Consider the following 9,534-nt stretch of genomic DNA (forward strand, 5'->3'; position numbering starts at 1 on the left):
GGAGACACAAATGGGTGTCTACATAAGCCCCCACTTTGACTGAGTTTTGAGAAACGCAAGTTTCGAAAACAAAAGTCAAAGTATGGATAGGGACGGAGAATGATTCAGAACGTTCTGCGATCCTAAATCACTCTTATAATGCCGATACCTGCAAACTAGCGTTAGTTCAACAGATAAAAGAGTTATGAAATGCGTATCTTGCACCGTCGAGCACACGTCTCTAGAGGTAACCGATTTGTTGCTGTATTGTTGTATGTTTTACAACCTCCTACAAGCTAGAGAATGCTGCCTGAAGACTGCTACGCTTGTAACTGCCTCCAATTCCTCCATGATAGACTTCTGCAAGCTAGAGAACCCCATCAAAGATTTCTTCTCTTGAAACCACCTTCTAGCACTTTGTGACCATCTTTCGCAAGCCAAGGAACACGATCGAAGACAACTTCGCATGAAATCACCTCCAGTTGTTTGTGACAACTCTCCGCAAGCTAGGCAACGCTTCCGAATATATCCTCGCCTGAAGCTATCATCATTTGTTGCGATAATATTCCGAGGAAAATTACTGAAGACCCACACTTGTCGATCTTTAAAAGCTCGCTTGAACTTTGCTTCCGCTATGCCAGTACGTCAGCGCTTTTGCTGCTTTAGAACCTGTATGTCGGTGCCTTCTGAATTTTATGAACCAATATGTGGGTACTCTTTGCTGAATGAACCAGTATGTCAGTGCCTTGCGATGAGCCAATGCTTAGGCGCTTTAAGCCAAGTAAGACTATCATTCATCAAGTCGATCACTTTATGTAATTGTAATCAAGCCGATTACCAAATCATGTCAAATTGCTTAGAGGGGCTAACTGACGTACCAAGGAACCCAAAATATTGCTATATTAGGTCGAAATAACCGCACTGAGTGGCTGAACAGTCTATCGCCGCTGAAATATTGTTGGCGTCGCATATATGGCTCTAGCGCCAAACGCTGGCACTAGTGCCAGGCGCTTAGGCTTATCGTCTGGTGCTAAGGCCTGTCACTTTGCACTAAAGTCGGGATTTCCATATATACCCCTTTCTTCTTCATTTTCATTGTTGCTGCTCGTTTTTGCTCGAGAATCGCCCGGAACTTCAATTCATCCGTTCTTGCTCGTTTCTTAACCGAATTTGCTCAAATTTGTTACAAATCAAAGCTTATTCCATCCTTTTTCCCGATCTATGTAAGTTTTCTCCAAACTCACTCCGGTTTTAATGAATTTTGCGCATGTTTGTTCACAAATTTCTTGAAAATTCAAAACTTGAATTGCTTAATTCACTTTGGTTGTCAAATTTTATGCCATGGAATTGCGTGATTATGTTTATATATTGCCTTATGAGTAATTTGAGACATGTTTGACTCAATTTGGTGAAGAAACGAACAAATCACTATTGTTGGACCTCTTAAGGTCGGGAAGACAATGTGGCTTGTTCTTGGTGTTTTTGCTAGCAATTCTTGTCCAATTTGTCACAATAATTACCGTAGTATTGCAAGAAATTGTTTGGATGCTTGAAAAATGTCGTATATGCTCAATTTAAATTTGTGCTATGTTTTAGTACTACGTACTCTATTTTTTCGAACATAGTATCATGCGGCTAGGCGAACCTTAGATACTATAGAACCTTAATTTATGATGATTTTTCACAATGTATCATGGCTAGAGAGCGAGGTTCGGGTTCACGGTCCCGAGACGTACGACGGGAGCATGAGCCCATAGAGGATGACGCCGACCCGTCCACTTCTCTTGGTCCCCTCCTAGAGTGGGATGAGCGGACTCTGTACTTCTCTCCCGTCCACCACATTTCTAAGAGGGTGCGACGTGGGATCACGGTTGGTAGGACACGCTGCCACAGTTCAGGCTGCGACACCTTGGGCGACCTGTACAAGATGTACATCGGCATTGACGGAGAGGTGAGACTTCTCTTGGAGTCTTGTGGACTGACTACGCTTTTTGAGACTTCGGAGGCCATGATTGCCTGTAGCGGGGGTCAGCACGTGGCTCGTGCCCTGGTGAAGATCTTTTGGGACACCACCAACACCTTCCACTTTCCTTGGGGTGAGATGATGGTCACCCCGACCGACTTCAGTCTTATTACGAGACTGGAGTTTAGCTCTGTTGCGCTGCCGTTTGACAACGAAATCATCGTCTTTTTGTTGGAGTTTGGTGAGTCCGACTCACCGCGGAAACAAACCCCGACCCAAGGAACCACTCGCAATAATTAAAATCATAAAGCATAAATAAATAATCACAAAGAAAATATAATGAATCTTACCCTCGAAGCGAGCTTCGCCCAAAAACCGGGGCTCTTACTTGAAAGCTACGAGCACGTCAAGCGTCGCGCCTCCGACGGTATCCACCCACAAATAGGCGAACACAACTTTAAGGTCTACTACCTGGGGGTGAGCGAGGTCCGACCAAAACCCGAGTGTTATATGAGTTTAAGAGTTTTCCCAATATTATGGAATGCTCTTTTTAACTCCCACTCAAGCATCATTTCCAATGCCCAAAGTTGGGTATTTATAGGGAATGATGGGAGTATGAAAATCTCTCCCATCAATGTGGGACAATGAGATTTTCACATTTTATTTTAAAGCTAAAATAAAATTATTAAGCAAACAAGTAATAAATCAACAAGTGTCAAGCATACATGAGAGAGTAGGTGAGGACCACTAAGAGATGGGGACCAAACTTGCTCCCCACTCTCTCCCTCACCTTGTGCCACATGGCAACCCTACTTACTCCATAATCTAATCTTCCCCTTATTCATGGCCCTATGGCCCGAGCCAAGTCACGAGCTAAGCCCGAGCCCGGCCCGAGCCCAGCCCGGCTGCTGCTGTGGCGTGGTGCGGCTGCGGCGCGACTGCTGCTGTGCCTAGCCGCGGCTGGCCGTGGCTGCTAGCACGGTGCGCCAGCTCGTCTTGCCCCTAGCATTCGGATGCTCAGGGCACTCCGATGCTAGGGGTATGTTCGGGAATATTGTTGATTTATTATTATTTTGCGCGTCTCGTCTTTTATCATTTAGACTCGACTTTCGACGATCGGTTTCGACGCTCTAAGCTCGAATTACCGACGTCTAATTATTTAACACTAGGGCGATGAATTAATTTCTTCTGAATTAATTCGTCGAGTTGGTTCGCATATATTTGCTTGGGTGTGACCCGAAGGGTTCAGTCAAGATTAAGCTGTAATATTAATTATATTAATATTACTGATCGGAAGCGGCCTCCACCCAGCCATTCCGATCACTTGACCTTACTGAATATATTAGCTTTCTAATAATTCTGAACCCGCTACCAGAATAATACACTTGTTCGAAGGACACTATTCCTTTTAATCTCCCACTTGTCCTTCCGGACAAGTGTGCATTTAGTGTATAGCCCTTATCCTATGTCTCTTCATGTCTCTTCATGAACTACAGAGTAAGATTACTAGTCATCTCTGTTACGTCCAGAAGTGTTTCTCGAAATCCGAGTTTGACTGTTAATAAGAAGATGATTTCTAAAATCCATCTGAGCACGGCCATGCATTTTTCACAGTCTCGCTCTTCGAGAGGCCTTGTAAACAACAAGACATGTTCCCTATTGTTAGTAGGGGGACATTTCCAGTCTTGTAGTGTAGCTTCTCTTACTAAGAGGACTCACCCGCCCAATATCTGTCTTTATAATCCCCAGTTACGGCAGACGTTTGGCGGATACCAAAGCGGACCAGTACTCAAACAAGAGATCTCCCACTATTCATGGTCAAAGGAAAAGAGTTCCGATAGTAATAATGAGAAAATACTTATGACGATTTTTAAATCTCTTAAAGTATCCTCATAGGTCGATCCAGTATGGTTCTAAACCAATACCTGTGCAAATGATTTATATCCTCACAGCACAAGAAACGGTGCTACAAATCATACTACACACTAATCTCTGATGGTCATCAATCGTCCACAAAATATGACCTTGATTAGGGATAATTTTCGATTAAAATATTCAATGTTCACTTAATAGGTGTTTCTTTATCCAAGCCATTCACTTGATACCCTATTTTGAATATTTATTAAAATCGAATGGACTCATTATTTAATTCTAAACCACAATTAAATAGTTTTGTGGAATATTTAGAAATATTTTATTCCACTATGAAACTTCACAATGTTTCATCTTATGATAAATGGTTTTTCCCAAATGTTTAAAGAGTAATACTCTTCATAAAACATTCATAGAAATCACACCCATATTTGATATGCTTGATTTCTTTCATGCAATTATGAATGTTGTCGTTCACTTATTGCAAAGGTTTAGTTAAAATTACTTTGCAAACCTTAGCATCTTCATTATCCACCATTTCCATAATAAGATGATAAAATTTTGAGAGTGTTAATAATGGATTACATGTGATTCAGGATTTATTGTCCAAGCAATGGCTCCCACTCATTTTCATGATTTGAGACCTTCTACTTGACAACCTACAATCATTAATGTTCAACAACGAACCTTTCCATTTAACATCTATCTTATTATTGCCTTTAAGGCAACAATATTCTCAACATATATTTTAGTAGACTCCCCGATGATGCCTTGCTTGGGTTTTACTCCAAGCGACTCACAACGATTTTGGATACCCTAATCACTTGTGATCATGGAAATTTTCCTTAAATTCCCGCACATTATACATGGATGCACATCCATGTTACCATTCTCAAGCCACGGCACTTCTTGCCCCGTGCTTATCAATGACTTCCTTGATAAGGATCTAATCCTTGTTAAGGTTTGTGCTTGCAACATCAAAACTCAAATTATATTTGTTTCCATGCGTCAAGAACTCATCCAACTACTTATCTAAGTTCTTTGGATGTTCTTGACTATAATCTAATGATCTAATACTTAGATTAATGTCGATTGGTATTATATACGTACTTCACATGCTCTAAGCATTTAAGTCATCTGACAATTCTATATCATAGCTTTACATGATGGATTTAATTCTAGAATTATTCTCAATTTTATTCCATCCATGTAACATTTAGCTCATACAGTTACACTGAGTCTTTCCAAATTGTTCGCTATATGATGTGGTTGAAAGTCTCCTACTAGAGTCTTTCTCGTTTGACTTAGTACTTAGCCTGGCTTATACATAGGTCAAACATTTACTTAGCTTCATACATATGGGTCGAAAGCCTTTCAAAGTCCTTCATGTTTAACATGGTAATTTCTTTTACTCATTTAAACATTTATTTAAGTCTATACCATAGAACTTAATTCCCAACATGTACTAAGTATCGTCTTTAGCTCGGTCCATTGTCGAAAATACTTTCAAATCTAAACATTTAGCATTTGATGGTTGTTTCACAATAGAGTTCGTAAACTTCTTGTTGGACCATTACTTTTGCTCCCACTAAACTTCTTATTCATCAGAATTTCTATGTTTCTCCATAAGTCAATCCTCTTATTAACTTTATGAGAAAACACGTTCCAATTCCTTCATCCAATGCTTCCTTTAATCCTATGCTGGATTCCATGTGCTTGCTTTCAAATCTAGCATTATTTAGATTTTCAAAACCCTTAGACTATTCCATAGTCACTTCTAAAATCCTATTTTGGGTAGGCGGTTTTTTGTATCTATTTTTCCATATTTCATATGCGCAATTTTGCTAGATCAATCACGAAAAGACTTGAGCATTCCGATTGGTGAATGGGATTTTATTAAAATCAACTCCTTGAAATTAATTATATCCTTTACAACCAATCTAGCTATGTATGCATATACATTTCCACATTTGTTAGTTTTCTCCTTGAAAACTTATTTGCAATTGATGGGTCTTTCACCTTTCATGCAAATTAATCAAGTTTCAAACATGATTTTCAAACATGGAGTCTATTTCGGATTTTCATGGCTTTTAACCATTATTCGGAATTTGGATTTGTCGTAGCTATCTTACAAGACATTATTCCTTTACTATCTAATAGTAAATAGTATGCTTGTAAGTCTTAGGTTTGTTTCTAACTTAATAGAAAATTTATAGGATTCAATCCAAGCCTTTGGTGAATTCTATACCTATACGGGGCAATTGCATCAAACACTGAGTTTTAAGGCGCTTTCAAAGCCCTTTTATTATGTTGATCTTACTCCAATATTTTTAATGTTTTGTGAGTAATGAATTCTCTTTTAAGGCACTTGTAAAGTCCTTTTGAGTATTCTTGATCAAGCATTCTCATGAAGTCCTTTAAGGTCTTCCGAGATTCTCAGTTCTAGTTTGTTGCTAAGATCGATGGTCATCGAGTTCATTTTCCTCCCACTTGTCATTTTGGAAACGTATTACTTTCCAGAAAGACACCACTTAGAGCAACAAACAATTTTTGTTCTCAATTAGGATGTGGAGGTATTACTCGTAGTCTCACTTGAATGATTACAAAGAGACATGTATATTGTCTTTGGGTAAAAGTTCGTTGTGAAACAAAAAATGAGCTCCTACTTGAGCTATCTTAGTCTTTGTTGAGCCATTCCGCTCCCACTGAGTCACCTAGCTCCCACTGAGCTAGTGAACTCCCACTGAGACTAAGAGCCTTAGACATATACTTGAAAAGACTTTTAGAAGTTATTTCTATCCATAACTGAATATGGCGTCCTTTCTTAGTTTCGACACATTGTTTAGTGTAACATTAGTCATTTGTGCAAATCTTTAAGAACTTTATAAGAAGGGTTGTGAACCATCATTGTTCGAGTCATTTTCAAATGACACCGAGGTCTCCATGAAGACAAACTATGTTCTTTGTGGAGTTATTTATGAAAATTTCCATTCATAACTTTGAGATAGTCACGCTTGGCTCAAGAAAACATCGCTCGATCTAATCTAGACGTTTTGATATCTTGCCAAGTCGATTTTGTACTTCACTGAACTCTTGAGCTACTCAAGTCAAGTTTGTTCACATTTGATGAATATAGCCATATCCTTTCAAATTCTTTGTGAAACGTTGAAGTAATTGAATCCTCTTTAGCCTTCAGAGTCAATTGTCTATACCAAGAACAATAGCTCTCTGTTTTGTCGGTTTCAACAAGTAAGACTTGCTTGTCTTAGAACGATTCCAAATCAAGCAACTATCAAGAGCCTATTTAATAGAGCCTTGAGTACGTTCTTGTCGATGTGACATTGCTAAAGATGTTTGGAACGCAAATCAAGCCCATGACTTGAACTTAGTGAGTTTATCATGTTAGAGAAATGTTTGTTTATAATCAAGCATTCTTAACTCAACGCTTGGATAACCATCCCATTCAAATAAATCTCGCAACTATTGCTCATTACTTTGAATGTGAGTCTTTCCGTGTGTAAACGGATCAGTTGCTGATTATGGAACATAATAACCATTACTTGTTCCAGCCTTTGGCTTAAAAGGTCTTTAACCAAAACATACGACCTTACAACTGATGTAGCTCTTCTTGCTTCATTCTAAGCTTGTAAGTCGATAACTTAGCTTAACTTCAATAGTTTGAGGTCACTATCATAGTGGAACACTCAAGCAGTATCCGATACTTGTGAAGATAACGAATTCCTAAGTAAATAACATGAACTCATGAGTTGAAATAAAATCTAATTCCTTTTCTTCGTTCCTTCTTTCCTATATTTCTTATCATACAACATCTCATAATCTTACTTTAAGAATCATTTCTTTAAGTACCTTGACTCTTATACTTTGTTAGGCATGATCAAGCACCTAGTGCGCCGTAAAACAAAGTTTCATCTTTTCCATTAATTCTTACTCGAATTACTACATCAATGAGTCCTGCTCAATTGTGATGCGAAAAGATACGTTGGTTGTCAAACATTGACAATCTTGAGTTTGCAACTCAATACCTCATGTTTTATCAAAACTACCTAGTATTTTGAATACATGATGTCCAACCGTCCTTTCGGACTTAATTATAAAAGTCATTCATGAGAATTGTATTTTAGAAATGCTTTTCCTTTCTTTGAGAACTATTCTCAAGGATTTCCTTTACCAATCATGGAAACAATATTATTTGATTTAGAATACTATAAATATAAGTCCTAAGTACAACCATTTATAAAGAACATAATAAGTTTGAAATTTAATAGCATTCATGCAAACTTCAATCTTATTAAACGTCTTATTTACGCATAATAATTGTCCCTATTTGGCGAAAATAAGGCGATTCCAAGATCCGAAGAAACAAAGAGTGGTTAAGCATGCTTTGGCTTGTCTTAAACACTCAATCTTCTAGGGTAAGCATTTCCTTGCTAATGGCTCTAAGCCACTCTTGGTTAGACAATCGTCGCATCTAATGCATCTTTGACGATGTGTCTCTTTTGCCACGGTATGTGAGGACTCCTCACCCATACCGATGAGTTGAACCAAAACCAACGTGCACACCCGGTGTGCCTTATGCCCCTTGGAGAAGTGATGGCACCTCGCTTTGGCGTAGCCTACCATCACTCTCGTTCGGTTAGTAAGTGTTGTTTTGGAAAGGAAAAGTTGACTCAATATTATTAGGGACCTAGGATTTCTATGTTGGTTGATTTAAGTAAACTTAACTAATCATCGCAACATTAAGAAAACCTAAACATGCATCTAACGAATAATTCACACATATATATAAGCATAAAATATAAAGCGAAATTATAGATGCATATTGGCAACTAGCATGACCCCTTGAGATCTTCATATCTTCAAAAGGTCTTCATTTGCAATTCAAGGCTTTGTCTTCCAAGATACGCCGTCTTCAAGACTTAACCAAACTATGCAAAAACTAGTGTCTACAACTAGGAATGATCTAAATATTAAAGTACAAAAATACTTAACGGTGCGTAGACCGTATTTAGATTTACAAAAATACATAACGGCACGTAGTCCGTATTTTCTATCCTAGTCGGGTCCCACTAGTTGCCATTTCATAAAACCTGTGAGAGAGAATATATATATTTCATTCATCCATTCACTATTTGTGAATGGCCCATGCAATTTACAAATTAAAACAAAGTAAAATTCATTTAAACAACGCGCGCACTAGTAACTAATCTAGGTGGTTAATCCGATTAACACGCCTAATTAAAACTAGTCAAAGTTGTTTAACCGATTATATAATTTACGTCATTAATAATTGAAGCTCCCACTAAATTCCGCATTTCCTTAATTAATCTAATTAATTAAGTCAGTAGCACTCAAACTTGTCAAAATGAAATTTTGCCAATGCCGCTCAAAACCGAGGCCTAGCCTCCCAAAAATTTAATTAAAATAAACAAACTTAATTAAAATAAATAAAACGGCAAAATAAGCAATATTACGGCTAGTCACCTCACCGCACCAAGCATACGCACATGCCAAAAAACACGAACACACGACCCACGACACACGCCCGAGAGCTGCTGCCACGGCACAACCGCGCGTGGCTGCTGCAGCCCGCGTGCTGCTGCCGTGCGTGTGCAGCTGCCGTGCGTGGCTGCTGCCGCGCGTGTGGCCGCAAGCAAGGCGGCGCTGCCACCTTGGCAGCCACATATGGGCTGCCCGGCTCG

The sequence above is a fragment of the Chenopodium quinoa genome, unplaced genomic scaffold (assembly GCF_001683475.1).
Source record: "Chenopodium quinoa cultivar QQ74 unplaced genomic scaffold, ASM168347v1, whole genome shotgun sequence".
NCBI classification, from domain to species: domain Eukaryota; kingdom Viridiplantae; phylum Streptophyta; class Magnoliopsida; order Caryophyllales; family Amaranthaceae; genus Chenopodium; species Chenopodium quinoa.